At 39.6% G+C, this 22459-nt stretch overlaps 4 non-coding genes across 4 annotated transcripts; all 4 read right to left on the bottom strand.

The window, feature by feature from the left end:
• Positions 1-11668: 11668 nt before the first annotated feature.
• Positions 11669-11742, bottom strand: TRNAN-GUU (transfer RNA asparagine (anticodon GUU)). Its single transcript has one exon. It is a non-coding gene; the product is annotated as a tRNA-Asn (tRNA).
• Positions 11743-14722: 2980 nt separating this feature from the next.
• TRNAN-GUU (transfer RNA asparagine (anticodon GUU)) lies at positions 14723-14796 on the bottom strand. Its single transcript has one exon. It is a non-coding gene; the product is annotated as a tRNA-Asn (tRNA).
• A 2980-nt stretch (positions 14797-17776) lies between these two features.
• On the bottom strand, positions 17777-17850 carry TRNAN-GUU (transfer RNA asparagine (anticodon GUU)). The gene has a single exon. It is a non-coding gene; the product is annotated as a tRNA-Asn (tRNA).
• Positions 17851-20489: 2639 nt separating this feature from the next.
• TRNAN-GUU (transfer RNA asparagine (anticodon GUU)) lies at positions 20490-20563 on the bottom strand. Its single transcript has one exon. It is a non-coding gene; the product is annotated as a tRNA-Asn (tRNA).
• Between the last annotated feature and the right edge of the window lie 1896 nt (positions 20564-22459).

Here is a 22459-nt window from a genome sequence, read left to right as displayed (position 1 = left end):
CCACCCTGTTAGTAGAAGTTGTTAATGTGACAAAACCCGACCTGTTCCAGACTCCCTTCTCAGGATTAAACAAGGACAACAATATAATTTGCCACTGGAAGAATATCCAGTTAATCATTTTACAGAGTTATAGTAACTCGTTTGAAAATGCCTTGTGTATCATTTCGTTTTAGTTTTTAATTCAGTTAGGATGTGTGTTGGTTTGTTGTATTTTCTGCAAAGTTCAATGAACTACAGGCTTTCGTACTCAGCCGGTCGATCATACAACACTCGCAACATTCGCTTTCTTGTCCTGCCGCTGCGTGCCTTGGAACTTTGGTCTTGGGGTTGGTGGAACAGGTGGATGTGAGCTGTTCCCTCGGAAGCTATTTCGCAGCGTTTAGCCAAGGCATTTAGCAGACGCTTAGACTGTAGAAGATTTTTTCAGTTCGTTATGAATGTCAGACGCAAGTTCTCAACGAGATTAGGAAGTTATGGACTTTCTACACTCAAAAGTATCACTTATGACGCGATTAAACTTCAGCACATAGCAAAAACTGGAAGAAAAGTGAATCCGCAATATCTATCTGAGGGAACAGCTAGAGCGTTCAGCTCATAGACAAACTACTAGGAGAGACTTGTTAACTCAATGTTATAATCTGTGCTCTTAATACGTCACGGGCGAAACTAGCGACACCTATTGGCAGTGCACCCAACTACGTTGCCGATTTGCTTCTCTGTGGGCACGCTAGATGGCAGGCTGTGTAGAAGAAAGGGAGGGGAGGGGTTGTACCAACAAATATATTTCAAATATTTTCTAAGTTTCTCCTTTTTACCTTTTAAATATCCTACTGTTAATATCATCTTCTCTTCAATGAAAGCATGAGCGAAATAACTAATTTTGCAGCTATAGGTTACAATAACAGTGCAATAAACTGCATCTACCCACTGCCGTTGCTAACGAGTCCAAAACAAAGCATCCTCCATACATCACGCCGCACCTTCGACCCTTGTCTATCCACGTCTATTGTCCAACTGGCGGTGACGGCCGTTTCAAATTCAAAGCTGAGCTCGCGGGGGCTGGCGAACGTTGAATGAGTGTTGCTAACTCTACCCGCAGAAAATGAGCTGAGCACGGGATGACAGAAAAAAACGATTTGTGGAAATAAATATCAATGTGAAGCGCTGTGTAATATAAGATTCATATTACAAGCAGCAAATACCAAGGATTAGATATAATTCATAATTAATACTAATTAATAAATAATTAATTCTAAGATGTCTACAGTATTCTTTGGGAACTCAGGGCCAGATTTCGAGTTTCTTATTCAAGGAAAGAAGTTCAACACTGTATTACATAATGCACATGATGCATAAGACCATGTCGCATCCCGGATGGCGTAATGGTAACTTCGTTGCCATGTAATCAAGTTGTGTCGGGTTCGATATCACACTGGTGGAGACTGGAGAGTGGGTTCGAAATGGAAGTTTTTAGATGAGGGAATGTTTGCTCGAGCCGTGAGTTCAGTTGTTGAATGCTCCTATGTTTTCAAATAATAAATTATAAAATAGGCCAGGTGGGGATGCTTTGAGTAGATATTTCTACCTTGGAGATACCCCGCACATCGTTGTCCATTTCAAGCATTTAATGGTGTGATCCCATTTTAACCTGCTGGGCCAGTCCCAACTAGCCTATCTGTGCATAAAACAAACTTAAAATTCAAGACTTCTTCTGGAGATATTCCTGCGAGAACTTTCAAGTAGATGTCCTAAAAACGTTCAATGTAACTAGGATCAGCAAATGTATATTGTGTTTGGTTTCACTGTTAGTTGGCGATGGAGTGACATCTAGCGTAGAACTATGAAATACTTCGCGACTGAGAAGCGCATAACTTGGGTGCACTGCCAATAGATGTCGCTAACATCGCTGACGTCACGAAGACCACAGCTCGCGGCATTAGAGTTTCACCCCCCTGGTTCAGCTTCCGTGGTGCCGTGGGGATCGTTTACTTTCGCGCGTGGTCGGAAATACTCGGCTTCAGACAGTAGAGGGCATGATACTAAGAGACCATGGTAGAGCATGGCGTGAGAACCATGATGCGTTGGGGTTAGGTGACGTCAACAAACGTCCAGCCACGGTGAAAGATTTTGTTCAGTGTTACTTTTGGAAACGTTGATTTCGGGAGAAAGAAGTGTTCTATTATGTTAATATAAATAATTTAAATAGCCCAAAAGCGCAGTAAGTAGGAGGGAACAGCCTGTTCCCTCTGTTCCATGGAGGGACAGCCACTGCCTGAAATTAAACTTTCGGAATGTTGCAACTACACCCTCGACCTTAGACTTACATCGTTGGATTAACGACACGTTGCAGCTAACGCCAGAACAAGTAGTGAGTATAGAAATTGATTTGTAGCATAAGTGTGTGTTCCTGAAATTAACTTCGCGAGTGCTTGGTGAACTTTTGATACAAAACTCAAATGGCTGTGTTTAATATCACGACGATACCGATGAATATAGTGTTGACATGACGTGGGCAGATATGGATTATGTGACGATCCGGATACACGTTGTACCCGAGAAACTCAAAGATGACGACATACGTTCAGTTTTGAGCCAATATGGCAAAATTATCGACAAAATTCTGGACGAAGTGTACAGAGGAGAACATATTTATAAAGTTCGAACGGAACGAAAAATCTTGAAAATGTCATTACGTCACCCGATTCCCTCATATGTTACAATATGTGGACAACGGTTCTGAGTGACGTATCTTGGTCAGGAACGCACCTGTGCTATCTGCGATTTGGGGGGACACGTGCCTGGGAAGTGCCCCAAACGACGTCCTGTTGGGCCTGTGAAGAATCTTACCCTGGATGCTAATGTCGCCAGATTTGGGCCCAATCAGATCGATGCCACCGAACCAATGATGTCGGCAACCTTTACGAACTTATCTGCGCAGCATACCGAGACCGACACCAATAACTTGGATCGAGTTTCGACTTCGAACTCCCCCCCAAAACAGACAGAACAGCTACCAGTTGAGTCCCTGAGTGAGACCGTCGACGCAAGTGAAATGGAGGTGATAACGGAGGAGTCAACAGACCAGAACCAGAATGCAGAAGACACCGCCATATTAGAGCCAGTGAACATGGATCTCGAGCAGCATGCCGACACGTCGGTCGATTCGTCCGACGGCACGCCGGAGCCAGATCCTGGGATATCCACCCCCGAGATGATGGATGCTACAATGAAGATGGAAGGTGCGAACAGTGAGATGCCAATGTCCATAGATGCCGGAACTTTGAAGTCCTCACAGGTTAAGGAAGCGGAATGGCAACTTCAGCGCCGTCGCCAAGACACCTTTGAGCATCGCCAGAAGAAATGCAGTACGTCGAGATCGCCGACCGCGTCGAACCGACCTCACCCCAAACGAAATAAGGCAAAGAAACCGGCAGTAAATACGACAGTGGACACAGGTACCGGTGATAGTACACAGGATAATAAGTAACTTTGACAAAGTATATAGATAGTAGTAATGGTAGTAGTGTCTGTTCTATGGTAAAAAAAAAAAAAGGTAAAGTGCTCCCCTGTGCATAGCACCACGCCATGAAGGCGTATAGGGGTGTTTATTTCTAATATCTGTAACCAATAACTTAAGTCCTGACAACTCAAGCGAGTGTTATAAAACATTTATGCAAAGCAAGCATATGGAATGGGAAATAATTTACCACGTGGCTACAATAAATATCAACAAACTTTCATCTGAACTTAAACGAAAAGCTCTCATAGACTATATACGTTTTTATAATTTAGATATCGTTTGTATTCAAGAACTAGGTATAGGAAATCTTGATATTGGGTTTGATTATGTAGTATATAATAATAGTAATCATAACTCAACGGGAACGGCAATTATAGTTAGAAATAGTATTACAGTATCAAATGTACTATACCATCCATCAGGTAGAATAATTTGTGTAAATGTGGGTGACGTGTGGATATGCAATATTTATGCTCCGTCTGGTAGTGACGCACGAAAAGAGAGAGAGGAATTTTTCAATACTCAAGTAGCTACAGCCCTCGGTGGAAATAGACAACATATATTGTGCACGGGAGACTTTAACTGTTTGTTCAAACCCCTGGGTTTAATACTTCACCAAGTTTAAAAATTTTAGTGTCTGGGTTTGACCTAATAGATGCGTGGCAAAGAAAACATCCTAGCGAAAAAGGGTATACATACATTAGAACAAATACTGCTAGTAGACTAAATAGGTTTTATGTAACAAAAGAACTGTTCTCGCATTCCACAAAAATAGAGGTACTTCCAAACTGTTTCAGTGATCATTTAGGTGTAATGATATAGATATAGCTTTAAATATCCCACACGTTCGGAAAGGAAGAGGTTATTGGCGATTAAACCTTCAACTACTTCAAGATGAAGCCTTTCGTAAGGAATTTGAGGAACAATGGGGAAAATGGGAAGCCATGAGTCATAGACAGACGGACTTCATACAATGGTGGGACTCCTATCTAAAACCCTCAATTAAATACTTTTGCATGTAATACAGTAAAGGAAAAATGGCGGATTTTTATAAGAAGTATAACTTTTACCATGCAGTTTTGAGAGAATTAGCAAACAAACTCAAAACAGATCAAACGGTTCTGAGTGAATATAAGAAAATACAAGCGGTCGTTCTGAGAATGTACAACCAAAAAATGCAAGGATTATCGAAGCAAATTAGTAATGTTCGATCCCAAAGAACAACCTTCGCTGGCGCAGGTCCTAGGAGAAAGACGTAGAAAACAACGGAAGTTGATAACAGAGATCGACGATGAAGAAGGAGTCAAACTTACAAATACGAAAGACATTCAAAGACATTTAGTAGATTACTTTTCCAATAAATTCAGTGACACAAGTGCTGACAAGGAACAAGATTTTTCCGTTATTGAAAACTATATACCAAGAGTAACAGGAAGAAAGGGAGTTCCTCCAACAGCCTTTTACAAGAGAGGAAGTGGAACTAGCTGTAATGGCCGGCAAACGCAATCGCGCTGGAGGCATCGATGGCTTACCTATTGAATTATTCCAAACATTTTGGCCAGTGGTACAGACCATGCTGTCGCGATGGGTAAATGAAATTTTCCGACAACAGTGCATGGGACCAACGAGCCTGTTAGGAGTGATAGTACTCGTGCCAAAACCAGGACGACTCATCTCGGCAAAGAATTTTCGCCCGATAACACTCTTGTGTGTGGACTATAAAATATACACACGACTAATCACAAAACGACTGCAACAATTGGCGGATAAATTAATAGGACCACAACAATTCATCTTTCGAGCGCATGGTGCAATTTTTGAATTGTTAAGTACATTAAGAGACGTTGTGGCACTTCAACAACAGAAAGTTGGATCAAAAGCAGCAATCCTGGCCTTGGACTTTGCAAACGCGTTCGACACAATCAAGCACGATTATTTCTTTACGTTGTTAAGAAAAGTAGGATTAGGAAAAAAAATTGTATCAGCTATTCAGTTGCTTTATACAAATGCAAGAGTACGCCTTAATGTTAACGGGACACTGTCAACGTCTTTCCCACTGAAACGATCATTAAGACAAGGGTGTCCATTATCACTCTTTGCATTTGGCTTTGCAATTACACCCAAGAACAGGTGCGGGGAGTGGAAGTCTACAGAAAATCGTTTAGAACATTCGCGTATTCAGATGACGTAACTGTTCTGATAAATGATGACAACGACTTGCAGAAGTTACAGGCTATCTTAAAAACAACGCAAGAATTAACAGGGTTAAAAGTAAACGATAAAAAATCCAAAATTTTGCAGCTAGGAAAAAAACCAATAAACTGCTATCAAGATTCACCTTATGATATTGCGAATGAAGTGACAATCTTGGGGGTAGTGTTTTGTTCAACGATACAAGAAATGAAAAATAGAACATATAGTGTGGTGATATCAAGATTAAGACATACAGTGTTTTGTGATAAGCGAAGGAATATATCCATAATCTCTAGAGTGACTTATAGCAACGTGTTGCTTCTTTCAAAAGTATGGTATGTTGCTCAAGTATTAGCACTACCACCAGCAAGTGCAGCAGAAATACGACGGCTGGTCACACAGTTTATATGGCAGTCCCATGTACTTAAGGTGGCCTATACCACTTTGTGTTTACCATTAAGAACACATGGACTAAATCTAATGAATATTGAAATGCAAGCACAGGCTCTCCTCAATCATAGAAATATTCAACTAGCGCTAAAAGATACGCCGAACTTGACCGGATATATACTCCATGCCTACTTAAGAGACATCGAACTTACAGCACCTGTATTACTGCCAAAATTTGACAGAAATACAAGTTATTTCCGATCAACGGTATTAGAATTTGTGTATCTTTTGTTAACTACTCCACAAATACCAGTGGCGTAGCATGGACATTTCGGGTGGGAACGCCAAGTCCGAAGGAAGAGTCGGCCCTTTCTTGCTTAATAATTTACTTATGGTATTAGTCGCCACGGGTATTATTATTACCTGAAGTAAGCTGGGTTTTCAATAAAACATCATCATTGCATGTTTTAGCTAGAAAATTAGATGCCTCACTATGCCACAGATGTTTTGAACTCTGGTGTTCTATACCTTTTTTTATATCTTTCTGCATGACGCAAGTCATTAAAAACCTACCTGAATCACAAGCGCCTCTGCACAACAGTAGATGTCATTGTTGTGGATGATCCAACTACTGATTGATTTGGTTTATTTTACTTCGCTTTTCTAACACTTTTGGTTAATTGCGAATATGAATATGAGTGATGATATTGATGAAGGGACACTGACAAAGAACACCCGTGCTCACGCCGGGATTCGAACCAGGGACCTCTGTCGTCTTGGCGTACTGTGAAAAGCAGAGTGGATGATCCAAATATCGTACACTCTACTGACGTAACAGTGCCAATTAGTAATTCAGACCACTGTTTATTACATCTTGAGAATGCTGATAAACATTTTAAAATAATTTTGTCCAGAGACCATTCGATGTTAAGAGTTTTCAAATGAATGCTAAACATTTCCATTGACACAATATTAAGTAGTTAGATAATAACGAAAAAATACAATAAGAAAATAATAGTTTTGCGGGTTAAGTGGTAGAGCAGCCACAGGCTGAATTTCTATCACGAGGACTTCACCAACTTATTTGACAAAAACTGTGTTGATCTTTTAGTTTCTAATACACATCGCTGTTCGCGCGATAAATTATACAATGCAGTGGCCATTAAGAAGCAGTATATTTGAGATTGGTAAAGTTACGTCAGTCAATATTGCGTATTGTAGCATCACACAGCACGAGTTGCATGAGGGCCTCCCGATGGCGCAGTGGTAGCGTCGTCTCCTTGTAATCAAGGGGTCCCGGGTTCGATACCCGGTGGAGGCACATAGTGGTTCGGATTCCACTTTAAACTGTAGGTCCAGTCCCGATTAGCCTTACTGTGCATAAAATGGACTTAAAACACTAAATCAACCAACCACCGAGTTGCATGAGCGCGAAGAGCGAAGAACCGGGTAGGAATTCTGCCGCTGTGGTCTGCTTCAGAAGGCAGGAAGGGTCACATGAACCAATCACGGTAGACCTCTCGTACGCCGGCGTAAGAGAGCCTATTTACGCGCGTGCTGTAGAAATGGAAGCTTTCCCTCCATAAAGGCAGCAAGGAATATAGGAGTCCTGTACGCCGAACCTGCTCGGCGTCCGGCCGGGAAAGGCATTGAAAAGAGATGCTAGAACGAGTGTTGAGAGTGGAGCGTTGCAAGCGGATCGCGAAAAATAGCCATTATAATGCCATGAAGGTCAAACATATATGAAATTAGTCACGTTTTACTTTATAATCACAGCATTTAAGCATTTTTGAAATTTTAAATCTGGGAACGCCGGTCGTACTGGCGTACTATAACGCTACGCCACTGACAAATACAGACTGAAGCAATTACAGTGCAATTATTGTATCGTCAACAGTGCGACAGGCTCAAGGTCAAACCCAGAATAGTGAACCAGCAACATTGTATTAACTGGTCGAATCTATGGCGCAACTTAACAGCAAAACATATTCCAGCCTCCGTGTGCTCGATATGGTACTTGGTGATTCATGATACAATATTAACTAAAGAAAGAGCATATCGGATTAATCTAGAGGCAGAACCTAATTGCATAAGTTGTGATCAAGTAGATACCCTCAGACATAGATTAACAACTTGTACTAAAATGACAGACAATTGGAAATTCCTCTGCCGCTGTCTCGGCAGTATATGTAGGAAACCTCCTGCATATTTTACAGTGGAACATCTCCTCTTCCCAGAATTTTATGCTTTTCCCCTTAAGAAAATTACAAGCAATACAGTGGCTATTAGCACACTACATCTATTATGCCTGTACACCAAAAGGCATCCTGTGTAAACAAACATTGTGCGAATACTTTCAATCAGTTTACTTACAAATTGAGGCCGATGCCCGTACATATTTATATGCAAACTATTTAAGAAATGTATTATTTATAGGAATGTAAAACATGGAAAGTTAGGTAAAAATGTAAGCAAGAAATAGAGGTATTTATGCAAGATTGTGGATTGTAAACAAAAAATAGATGTAACTCTGTAATTGTTTGTGAAATAAAAAAAAGATGGCGAAAAAAAGTTGCTACAAAACTCTTTTGATTGTATTTTTAAACATATCCAAGTATATTTTAATGAATATTATTTTTATTTTTCAGTTTTCCCCAAGGTTTGTTTTAAAATAATACAAATAATAAAGCTGTTTCATTGAAAAGTATATGTAAGAAGTCAAAATTATGCAAAAAAAAAAAAATCAAAATGAATCACTGCACGTGTGTAGCTTCATTATTATAATTATTGTTTTTACAATGAATGCCTCCTGCTTATTGTGCAATATGCACTATGCTTTGCAATTATTTGTGTATGAATTTATTCAATATGTTGCATAATTCTATTGAACTGCAACAGAAAGAAATGATATCAAGAAATGTAAAAAAATGGCTTACACGCTTGATGCTCCTGTCGATAATTATTTATTAAATAACATAACCCACAGCTCTACAGCACCTTGAAGGGCCTTGGCTTACCTACCGACTGCTGGTCTCCCTCCCACACTGTTCCGCCGTCACCTGGTTGGAGCGTGGAGTTCTTAGACCAGTAAAGGGGTGACGGGTGATCAGCCCGACGAACCCCCAGCCGTTTTTACTGTAGGTCTTCTCGACCGGGTTACGCTCACTCACTCGGAGCTTCCCAATTTCCTCACGATGGTGGGTTGCCACCGGCCCTATACGTAGGCCGAATAAATTCCGACCAGAGCCGGATTCGAACCTACGCCGTCCCGCAGCGAACGATCTCAAGACGAGTGAACGCCTTAACCCGCTCGACTACGGAGGAGGACATTTATTAAATAAGAATATAATAATTATGTACAAAGTGATATATTAAAAAAATCAGAAGATATCCTATAGAATAATTTGATCATTAAAGTATCAGCTAATTCACAAATTACAGGTGTCCTTAAATATGCAGTACTTTGTATCTCCTATAATTGACATTTTGTGGAGTAGTTTGTCTGCAGTTGTACATAGTACCGGGTGTCCGAGAAGTCTTTGTATGAAAACAAAAATTAACTGTATCCGCTATATGCAACATAGACATGAAAAAATGGTACCAAAATGTTCGGAAACTATTCAAGTTTTATTGGCAATAGGAAAGAAATCAATAAATCTCCACGTGAGCACCCTTGGTAGCACGGAGTACATCTAGTCGAAATTCAACTTTTCGCCATGCATTAGCCAACATCAAAGGAGGGATTGATGTGATGACTTGGGTTATCCGTTGTTGCAGAGTTGCAAGATCGGATGCAGGAGTTCTGTAGACATTGTCTTTCACATAACTCCATAGAAAAAATCTAAAGGGGTTATGTCTGGAGATCGTTCAGGCCACGCCGTCGGTCCATCTCGACCAATCCATTTTCCAGGAAATGTCTGTTCAAGGTAGGAACGAACCTCCAGACTCCAATGTGGCGGTGCACCGTCTTGTTGAAAGATAACATCTGGGTGGTATTCTAGCAATTGAGGAACAGCAAACAATTGCAACATGTCGAGATACACTCCAGATGTTACGGTGTCCTCACAGAAAAAGAATGGTTCGATTATTCTGTCATGCAGCAGCGCGCACCAAACGTTCACCTTCGGGTTGCCCATGGTCGACTTCCTCACCTCATGAGGGGGCTCTTTACCCCAGATACGCACGATGTTTGAAACTGTCTCTGCACTGTTTTTTGTGACCTGCTCTCGTGAAACCATAGGACACACTCAGCCTTTTTCTGATTTGTGTACATTTCCGGTTTGCTGGACACTGGCACTGCTACACTACTGCAACGGTACAGAAATCTGAAACAAAAAAAACTTGAATAGTTTCCTAACATTTTGGTACTATTTTTTCATGTCTATGTTGCATATAGCGGATACAGTTAATTTTTGTTTTCATACAAACACTTCTCGGACACCCGGTAAAATTAATCCCAGTGTAACGTACTTTGAAATGTGTAGTCACATTAGGAGGTGTTTTATAATGTGTGTGATACAGCTGTGCCTATATACATTAATACCAAGAGCATTGCAAGAATTTTGGTTTCTCGAAACTATTACAAGATTGAAATGTGTGCTTACTCTATATGTATTATTTTTGGATTCTATTCTTTAACGAAAGTAATGTGCATATTATTTGTCTTGTTGGCATAGACTAATACTGGCACAATATTAATCACAGTTAATTGAAGCAATATTAATAACAAGCCTGAAAAATGTTTACTGGAAGAAACATTTGTAATTTATTTTGTCAAATGCCAATTTTATTTTGCAGTAAAATGGTGCACATTTTTTTTGTTACTGGCAATATCTCCTTCCAATTTATTTGAAAACAAGCATATATTGAATACTCAATGTAGAACAACACAGTAATTTTTGCATTGATACTGGTTTTGTTTGAAGAGAATGCCTCCATACAAGATGTAACAAATCTGGTCCAATCCATATTAGTATCCAAGTTCTATAAAGCAGGCGAAAAATTATCTTGTCCACAAAGACAATTCATCTCGCGTATTGTATGTTCGTTGGTTTTGTTGTAATAAAATTATATATGTAAAAAAAAAAAAAGAAAAAGAAAAAAAAGTGGTGCAGTGGAAGCGTGCTGGGCCCATAACCCAGAGGTCCGTGGATCGAAACCATGCTCTGCTAGAACTTTTCCGCTCGTATTCATTTTCAATTTATTTCAGTGTTCACAATACGAGACACCAGAAATCCCAAGCAACGCTCACGTGATGATTCGAAATTGGTCAATTATTTTTTCCCAATTATAATTTCTCATAAACCTTAACCTCTCGCCGATTACCAAACGTGAAGATATATTCCAAACTTTGGTCATCATGATCACAAGATATACTCAATTGAAGCTTCCACTCGCGGTTTAGTTGATCAATATGAGCATTATCCCGTCTGTTTTTCGCAGATACTTGCGGTATTTACTGGTTCTCGCCTCAATTGCTGCTTCATGTATCCATCAACTTAAAGGAGTTCAACACAAATTGGTCAATTGCTATTTATTCGACGACCTCTTCTTGGTTAAAAACAACGCCCCCGGGTGGGATCGAACCACCAACCTTTCGGTTAACAGCCGAACGCGCTAACCGATTGCGCCACGGAGGCTAACATACTATTACCTTGAAAATATTGGAAAATACTTCTAGGAGCTGGTCAACGGACCAGTTCGAACCCGTGCCCTTCCCGACGCACATTTGCATTACATACATTTATTTTGAGCTTCACAAGAAAAAAGGAAAAAACGTCGGTTTATAATGTCGTGCAAATCAGGTAAACTTATTGCCACTGCAGTAATACCAGCGCTACTAATAATCACTCAAAATTAGGAGTTATTGCTACTGAGAAAAAACTTTCGACAGAATAATATTAAATAGTCTTGAGTAAGCTGTCGATGAAAGTAAACCCCATGTCAAATTTCCATTGCAAAACTTAACTCGCTGCTTCCGCTCCTCTTATCTCTGCTCCATCCAATATCAGTTGTGCAAAATATGGAGCTGCCGTGAATGCATCTGTACATGTTAGATTGCCGAAATTGGCTTTCGTACATCCCTCGCATGTCATAATCGAAACGTTAATTGCTACGCCCCTTGTGGGTACGTACTTACATGTTATTTACCACGGCTACAGATATCTTAATCTCAGGGGATAGGTTCTTTGTTTGAGAATTCCAAATAAGAAAGCGTTCCATAGCCAAGAGGATATAGTTAAATGCGGATCTATATTCTGAGAACTATACAGAATACAGAGAAAAATATATAGCGACATTGAAATATATCGAAAATTTACATCGGTTACATTCTTCTTGAAAGGAAATCTTCTTCTTTCTCTTCGTAATTATGGAAAGGCTTCTTCTTCTTCTCTCTCTTGATTATAGAATAGCCTTCTTCTTCTTTGATTATGGAAAAGGCTTCTTCTTCTTTTCTTCTTTAATTATGGAAAAGGCTTCTTTTTCTTTTCTTCTTCTTTGATTATGGAAAAGGCTTCTTCTTCTTTTCTTCTTTGATTATGGAAAAAGCTTCCTCTTCTTTAATTATGGAAAAGGCTTCTTCTTCTTTTCTTCTTTGATTATGGAAAAGGCTTCTTCTTCTTTTCTTCTTTGATTATGGAAAAAGCTTCTTCTTCTTTTCCTTTTGATTATCGAATATGCTTCTTCTTCTTTTGATTATGGAAAAGACTTCTTTTATTATTTCTTATATAATAAGAAATCTAGTTGCGTCGTCTCGCTTCCTTTTCTTTATGCCCTATATATGTTTTCTTTCCCTTTCCCGGTTTCTTTGGCAAACGATACAAGCTATACTTATATAAAGGAGTAGGGTCGACTAAACTGACACTAGCGCCACCTCCTATGTAACGACCAAAGGGGAATAATCAGGATCGCTAATAACAAGCGCTGCCAATGGCCCAGTGCGACTAAAAAGAAGCGCAACCGTAAAGTGCTTCGGGGCGTCTAATTGACCACAGCGCCACCGGGGAACGGACAAATGCAAAAGCTGACGATGTTCTCCTCGTCAGAGAATCAAAAAATAAATTGAGATGAGATATATTTCTGAATTCCTTTGCTCGCTTAATGACTTTCCTAAACGTTTCATATGCGGCTATATTCTTAATTCTTTTAAATTACTACATACATCATTCTATTTACTTCTATTATTGTATTTGAACTCTTCTTTTATATATTTCTCAATTTACTATAATACATATCATCCCTCTTCTGCGCTCCTAGTTTGTACAATGAGCTCTGCTCTTCTTTATATGGCGTGCTGCCATCTATCGTCGATTCCGAGAAACCATTCCTCCTTGCAACGTTCATTGTGTCATCGAAACTGGCACGTGACATAATTTCATTTTGAAAATCACAGAAAATCCTTTGCAATAATCAGCGTTACGAACACGAGGAGCAACGAACGCCTTCGTGCATGGATTTCTAGAGCGCTAAGCAGACGACCGAGTTCATTGCCGAACGAGAACGTCATAACTGGAATATCCAATCAGAGACGGTTCAGGTTTCGTGACGTACAGCATCAATTTGGCACAACTTCTAAGGCCAATTTCTCGCAAACTATTTCGAATTAACACAAATTATTTTGCACAACTTAAATATAAAATGAATGACTTGCAGTGATACAGTTGAAATCATATTTTAGGTAAGAGTAGAAATGTCCATTGCTACAGGAATGAGTGCTGTAGATCGAGTTGAAAATGACGTGGATAACTACACTTGCAATATTCGCCATACCTCACCAATGTGATCATGCCCTTAAGTGGACTGAAAGTTAGAACACCAACCTGAAATGACATGCATGGAGAAAGACAACCCCGAAATTAGCCAACATGCATGGGATGTGGCAATCGAAAGAACGTCAGTGCTGAAAGACATGGCTTTCTTCGTTATCATAAATTTCATCGAGGGGGTTCACATTTAAATTTGGATGCTTGCAATCCGATAGTGGGGTAGATTTACATTTTGCTATCAGCTTATATTCGAAACCCAAATCTTGATGAAATTAATCATGGAAGAAATAGTGTAAATATCGCACTAACTCCACGACAACGACAAAAGTACGAGTTTGATTCTGTATTCAGATTTACAAGCTGATGATGTGTAATTGTTATGGAAGAAGCAGAGTGGCGAAGTGGAAGCGTGCTGGGCCCATAACCCAGAGGTCCGTGGATCGAAACCATGCTCTGCTAGAACTTTTGCGCTCGTATTCATTTTCAATTTATTTCAGTGTTCACAATACGAGACACCAGAAATCCCAAGCAACACTCACGTGATGATTCGAAATTGGTCAATTATTTTTTCCCAATTATAATTTCTCATAAACCTTAACCTCTCGCCGATTACCAAACGTGAAGATATATTCCAAACTTTGGTCATCATGATCACAAGATATACTCAATTGAAGCTTCCACTCGCGGTTTAGTTGATCAATATGAGCATTATCCCGTCTGTTTTTCGCAGATACTTGCGGTATTTACTGGTTTTCGCCTCAATTGCTGCTTCATGTATCCATCAACTTAAAGGAGTTCAACACAAATTGGTCAATTGCTATTTATTCGACGACCTCTTCTTGGTTAAAAACAACGCCCCCGTGTGGGATCGAACCACCAACCTTTCGGTTAACAGCCGAACGCGCTAACCGATTGCGCCACGGAGGCTAACATACTATTACCTTGAAAATATTGGAAAATACTTCTAGGAGCTGGTCAACGGACCAGTTCGAACCCGTGCCCTTCCCGACGCACATTTGCATTACATACATTTATTTTGAGCTTCACAAGAAAAAAGGAAAAAACGTCGGTTTATAATGTCGTGCAAAACAGGTAAACTTATTGCCACTGCAGTAATACCAGCGCTACTAATAATCACTCAAAATTAGGAGTTATTGCTACTGAGAAAAAACTTTCGACAGAATAATATTAAATAGTCTTGAGTAAGCTGTCGATGAAAGTAAACCCCATGTCAAATTTCCATTGCAAAACTTAACTCGCTGCTTCCGCTCCTCTTATCTCTGCTCCATCCAATATCAGTTGTGCAAAATATGGAGCTGCCGTGAATGCATCTGTACATGTTAGATTGCCGAAATTGGCTTTCGTACATCCCTCGCATGTCATAATCGAAACGTTAATTGCTACGCCCCTTGTGGGTACGTACTTACATGTTATTTACCACGGCTACAGATATCTTAATCTCAGGGGATAGGTTCTTTGTTTGAGAATTCCAAATAAGAAAGCGTTCCATAGCCAAGAGGATATAGTTAAATGCGGATCTATATTCTGAGAACTATACAGAATACAGAGAAAAATATATAGCGACATTGAAATATATCGAAAATTTACATCGGTTACATTCTTCTTGAAAGGAAATCTTCTTCTTTCTCTTCGTAATTATGGAAAGGCTTCTTCTTCTTCTCTCTCTTGATTATAGAATAGCCTTCTTCTTCTTTGATTATGGAAAAGGCTTCTTCTTCTTTTCTTCTTTAATTATGGAAAAGGCTTCTTTTTCTTTTCTTCTTCTTTGATTATGGAAAAGGCTTCTTCTTCTTTTCTTCTTTGATTATGGAAAAAGCTTCCTCTTCTTTAATTATGGAAAAGGCTTCTTCTTCTTTTCTTCTTTGATTATGGAAAAGGCTTCTTCTTCTTTTCTTCTTTGATTATGGAAAAAGCTTCTTCTTCTTTTCCTTTTGATTATCGAATATGCTTCTTCTTCTTTTGATTATGGAAAAGACTTCTTTTATTATTTCTTATATAATAAGAAATCTAGTTGCGTCGTCTCGCTTCCTTTTCTTTATGCCCTATATATGTTTTCTTTCCCTTTCCCGGTTTCTTTGGCAAACGATACAAGCTATACTTATATAAAGGAGTAGGGTCGACTAAACTGACACTAGCGCCACCTCCTATGTAACGACCAAAGGGGAATAACCAGGATCGCTAATAACAAGCGCTGCCAATGGACCAGTGCGACTAAAAAGAAGCGCAACCGTAAAGTGCTTCGGGGCGTCTAATTGACCACAGCGCCACCGGGGAACGGACAAATGCAAAAGCTGACGATGTTCTCCTCGTCAGAGAATCAAAAAATAAATTGAGATGAGATATATTTCTGAATTCCTTTGCTCGCTTAATGACTTTCCTAAACGTTTCATATGCGGCTATATTCTTAATTCTTTTAAATTACTACATACATCATTCTATTTACTTCTATTATTGTATTTGAACTCTTCTTTTATATATTTCTCAATTTACTATAATATATATCATCCCTCTTCTGCGCTCCTAGTTTGTACAATGAGCTCTGCTCTTCTTTATATGGCGTGCTGCCATCTATCGTCGATTCCGAGAAACCATTCCTCCTTGCAACGTTCATTGTGTCATCGAAACTGGCACGTGACATAATTTCATTTTGAAAATCACAGAAAATCCTTTGCAATAATCAGCGTTACGAACACGAGGAGCAACGAACGCCTTCGTGCATGGATTTCTAGAGCGCTAAGCAGACGACCGAGTTCATTGCCGAACGAGAACGTCATAACTGGAATATCCAATCAGAGACGGTTCAGGTTTCGTGACGTACAGCATCAATTTGGCACAACTTCTAAGGCCAATTTCTCGCAAACTATTTCGAATTAACACAAATTATTTTGCACAACGTTAATATAAAATGAATGACTTGCAGTGATACAGTTGAAATCATATTTTAGGTAAGAATAGAAATGTCCATTGCTACAGGAATGAGTGCTGTAGATCGAGTTGAAAATGACGTGGATAACTACACTTGCAATATTCGCCATACCTCACCAATGTGATCATGCCCTTAGGTGGACTGAAAGTTAGAACACCAACCTGAAATGACATGCATGGAGAAAGACAACCCCGAAATTAGCCAACATGCATGGGATGTGGCAATCGAAAGAACGTCAGTGCTGAAAGACATGGCTTTCTTCGTTATCATAAATTTCATCGAGGGGGTTCACATTTAAATTTGGATGCTTGCAATCCGATATTGGGGTAGATTTACATTCTGCTATAAGCTTAAATTCGAAATCTAAATCTTGATGAAATTAATCACGGAAGAAATAGTTTAAATATCGCACTAACTCCACGACAACGACAAAAGTACGAGTTTGATTCTGTATTCAGATTTACAAACTGATGATGTGTGATTGTTATGGAAGAAGCAGAGTGGCGCAGTGGAAGCGTGCTGGGCCCATAACCCAGAGGTCCGTGGATCGAAACCATGCCCTGCTAGAACTTTTCCGCTCGTATTCATTTTCAATTTATTTCAGTGTTCACAATACGAGACATCAGAAATCCCAAGCAACGCTCACGTGATGATTCGAAATTGGTCAATTATTTTTTCCCAATTATAATTTCTCATAAACCTTAACCTCTCGCCGATTACCAAACGTGAAGATATATTCCAAACTTTGGTCATCATGATCACAAGATATACTCAATTGAAGCTTCCACTCGCGGTTTAGTTGATCAATATGAGCATTATCCCGTCTGTTTTTCGCAGATACTTGCGGTATTTACTGGTTTTCGCCTCAATTGCTGTTTCATGTATCCATCAACTTAAAGGAGTTCAACACAAAATGGTCAATTGCTATTTATTCGACGACCTCTTCTTGGTTAAAAACAACGCTCTCGGGTGGGATCGAACCACCAACCTTTCGGTTAACAGCCGAACGCGCTAACCGATTGCGCCACGGAGGCTAACATACTATTACCTTGAAAATATTAGAAAATACTTCTAGGAGCTGGTCAACGGACCAGTTCGAACCCGTGCCCTTCCCGACGCACATTTGCATTACATACATTTATTTTGAGCTTCACAAGAAAAAAGGAAAAAACGTCAGTTTATAATGTCGTGCAAAACAGGTAAACTTATTGCCACAGCAGTAATACCAGCGCTACTAATAATCACTCAAAATTAGGAGTTATTGCTACTGAGAAAAAAATTTCGACAGAATAATATTAAATAGTCTTGAGTAAGCTGTCGATGAAAGTAAACCCCATGTCAAATTTCCCTTGCCAAACGTAACTCACTGCTTCCGCTCCTCTTATCTCTGCTCCATCCAATATCAGTTGTGCAAAATATGGAGCTGCCGTGAATGGATCTGCACATGTTAAATTGCCGAAATTGGCTTTCGTACATCCCTCGCATGTCATAATCGAAACGTTAATTTTATTTTGGAAATCACAGAAAATCCTTTGCAATAATCAGCGTTACGAAAACGAGGAGCAACGAACGCCTTCGTGCATGGATTTCTAGAGCGCTAAGCAGACGACTTAGTTCATTGCCGAACGAGAACGTCATAACTGGAATATCCAATCAGAGACGGTTCAGGTTTCGTGACGTACAGCATCAATTTGGTACAACTTCTAAGGCCAATTTCTCGCAAACTATTTCGAATTAACACAAATTATTTTGCACAACGTTAATATAAAATGAATGACTTGCAGTGATACAGTTGAAATCATATTTTAGGTAAGAATAGAAATGTCCATTGCTACAGGAATGAGTGCTGTAGATCGAGTTGAAAATGACGTGGATAACTACACTTGCAATATTCGCCATACCTCACCAATGTGATCATGCCCTTAGGTGGACTGAAAGTTAGAACACCAACCTGAAATGACATGCATGGAGAAAGAAAATATTAGAAAATACTTCTAGGAGCTGGTCAACGGACCAGTTCGAACCCGTGCCCTTCCCGACGCACATTTGCATTACATACATTTATTTTGAGCTTCACAAGAAAAAAGGAAAAAACGTCAGTTTATAATGTCGTGCAAAACAGGTAAACTTATTGCCACTGCAGTAATACCAGCGCTACTAATTATCACTCAAAATTAGGAGTTATTGCTACTGAGAAAAAACTTTCGACAGAATAATATTAAATAGTCTTGAGTAAGCTGTCGATGAAAGTAAACCCCATGTCAAATTTCCCTTGCAAAATTTAACTCGCTGCTTCCGCTCCTCTTATCTCTGCTCCATCCAATATCAGTTGTGCAAAATATGGAGCTGCCGTGAATGCATCTGCACATGTTAGATTGCCGAAATTGGCTTTCGTACATCCCTCGCATGTCATAATCGAAACGTTAATTTCATTTTGAAAATCACAAAAAATCCTTTGCAATAATCAGCGTAACGAACACGAGGAGCAACGAACGCCTTCGTGCATGGATTTCTAGAGCGCTAAGCAGACGACCGAGTTCATTGCCGAACGAGAACGTCATAACTGGAATATCCAATCAGAGACGGTTCAGGTTTCGTGACGTACAGCATCAATTTGGCACAACTTCTAAGGCCAATTTCTCGCAAACTATTTCGAATTAACACAAATTATTTTGCACAACGTTAATATAAAATGAATGACTTGCAGTGATACAGTTGAAATCATATTTTAGGTAAGAGTAGAAATGTCCATTGCTACAGGAATGAGTGCTGTAGATCGAGTTGAAAATGACGTGGATAACTACACTTGCAATATTCGCCATACCTCACCAATGTGATCATGCCCTTAAGTGGACTGAAAGTTAGAACACCAACCTGAAATGACATGCATGGAGAAAGACAACCCCGAAATTAGCCAACATGCATGGGATGTGGCAATCGAAAGAACGTCAGTGCTGAAAGACATGGATTTCTTCATTATCATAAATTTCATAGAGGGGGTTCACATTTAAATTTGGATGCTTGCCATCCGATAGTGGGGTAGATTTACAATTTGCTATCAGCTTAAATTCGAAACCCAAATCTTGATGAAATTAATCACGGAAGAAATAGTGTAAATATCGCACTAACTCCACGACAACGACAAAAGTACGAGTTTGATTCTGTATTCAGATTTACAAACTGATGATGTGTGATTGTTATGGAAGAAGCAGAGTGGCGCAGTGGAAGCGTGCTGGGCCCATAACCCAGAGGTCCGTGGATCGAAACCATGCTCTGCTAGAACTTTTCCGCTCGTATTCATTTTCAATAAATTTAATTTTTCACAATACGAGACATCAGAAATCCCAAGCAACGCTCACGTGATGATTCGAAATTGGTCAATTATTTTTTCCCAATTATAATTTCTCATAAACCTTAACCTCTCGCCGATTACCAAACGTGAAGATATATTCCAAACTTTGGTCATCATGATCACAAGATATACTCAATTGAAGCTTCCACTCGCGGTTTAGTTGATCAATATGAGCATTATCCCGTCTGTTTTTCGCAGATACTTGCGGTATTTACTGGTTTTCGCCTCAATTGCTGTTTCATGTATCCATCAACTTAAAGGAGTTCAACACAAATTGGTCAATTGCTATTTATTCGACGACCTCTTCTTGGTTAAAAACAACGCTCTCGGGTGGGATCGAACCACCAACCTTTCGGTTAACAGCCGAACGCGCTAACCGATTGCGCCACGGAGGCTAACATACTATTACCTTGAAAATATTAGAAAATACTTCTAGGAGCTGGTCAACGGACCAGTTCGAACCCGTGCCCTTCCCGACGCACATTTGCATTACATACATTTATTTTGAGCTTCACAAGAAAAAAGGAAAAAACGTCAGTTTATAATGTCGTGCAAAACAGGTAAACTTATTGCCACAGCAGTAATACCAGCGCTACTAATAATCACTCAAAATTAGGAGTTATTGCTACTGAGAAAAAACTTTCGACAGAATAATATGAAATAGTCTTGAGTAAGCTGTCGATGAAAGTAAACCCCATGTCAAATTTCCCTTGCAAAACTTAACTCGCTGCTTCCGCACCTCTTATCTCTCCTCCATCCAATATCAGTTGTGCAAAATATGGAGCTGCCGTGAATGCATCTGCACATGTTAGATTGCCAAAATTGGCTTTCGTACATCTCTCGCATGTCATAATCGAAACGTTAATTTTATTTTGGAAATCACAGAAAATCCTTTGCAATAATCAGCATTACGAACACGAGGAGCAACGAACGCCTTCGTGCATGGATTTCTAGAGCGCTAAGCAGACGACTTAGTTCATTGCCGAACGAGAACGTCATAACTGGAATATCCAATCAGAGACGGTTCAGGTTTCGTGACGTACAGCATCAATTTGGCACAACTTCTAAGGCCAATTTCTCGCAAACTATTTCGAATTAACACAAATTATTTTGCACAACGTTAATATAAAATGAATGACTTGCAGTGATACAGTTGAAATCATATTTTAGGTAAGAGTAGAAATGTCCATTGCTACAGGAATGAGTGCTGTAGATCGAGTTGAAAATGACGTGGATAACTACACTTGCAATATTCGCCATACCTCACCAATGTGATCATGCCCTTAGGTGGACTGAAAGTTAGAACACCAAACTGAAATGACATGCATGGAGAAAGAAAATATTAGAAAATACTTCTAGGAGCTGGTCAACGGACCAGTTCGAACCCGTGCCCTTCCCGACGCACATTTGCATTACATACATTTATTTTGAGCTTCACAAGAAAAAAGGAAAAAACGTCAGTTTATAATGTCGTGCAAAACAGGTAAACTTATTGCCACAGCAGTAATACCAGCGCTACTAATAATCACTCAAAATTAGGAGTTATTGCTACTGAGAAAAAAACTTTCGACAGAATAATATTAAATAGTCTTGAGTAAGCTGTCGATGAAAGTACACCCCATGTCAAATTTCCCTTGCAAAATTTAACTCGCTGCTTCCGCTCCTCTTATCTCTGCTCCATCCAATATCAGTTGTGCAAAATATGGAGCTGCCGTGAATGCGTCTGCACATGTTAGATTGCCGAAATTGGCTTTCGTACATCCCTCGCATGTCATAATCGAAACGTTAATTTCATTTTGAAAATCACAGAAAATCCTTTGCAATAATCAGCGTTACGAACACGAGGAGCAACGAACGCCTTCGTGCATGGATTTCTAGAGCGCTAAGCAGACGACCGAGTTCATTGCCGAACGAGAACGTCATAACTGGAATATCCAATCAGAGACGGTTCAGGTTTCGTGACGTACAGCATCAATTTGGCACAACTTCTAAGGCCAATTTCTCGCAAACTATTTCGAATTAACACAAATTATTTTGCACAACGTTAATATAAAATGAATGACTTGCAGTGATACAGTTGAAATCATATTTTAGGTAAGAATAGAAATGTCCATTGCTACAGGAATGAGTGCTGTAGATCGAGTTGAAAATGACGTGGATAACTACACTTGCAATATTCGCCATACCTCACCAATGTGATCATGCCCTTAGGTGGACTGAAAGTTAGAACACCAACCTGAAATGACACGCATGGAGAAAGACAACCCCGAAATTAGCCAACATGCATGGGA

This window comes from Lepisma saccharinum, chromosome 16 (genome assembly GCF_977018435.1).
Source record: "Lepisma saccharinum chromosome 16, izLepSacc3.1, whole genome shotgun sequence".
Taxonomy (NCBI): domain Eukaryota; kingdom Metazoa; phylum Arthropoda; class Insecta; order Zygentoma; family Lepismatidae; genus Lepisma; species Lepisma saccharinum.
The sequence above is the reverse complement of the archived record's forward strand: the minus strand, read 5'-3'. Positions and strand labels throughout refer to the sequence as shown.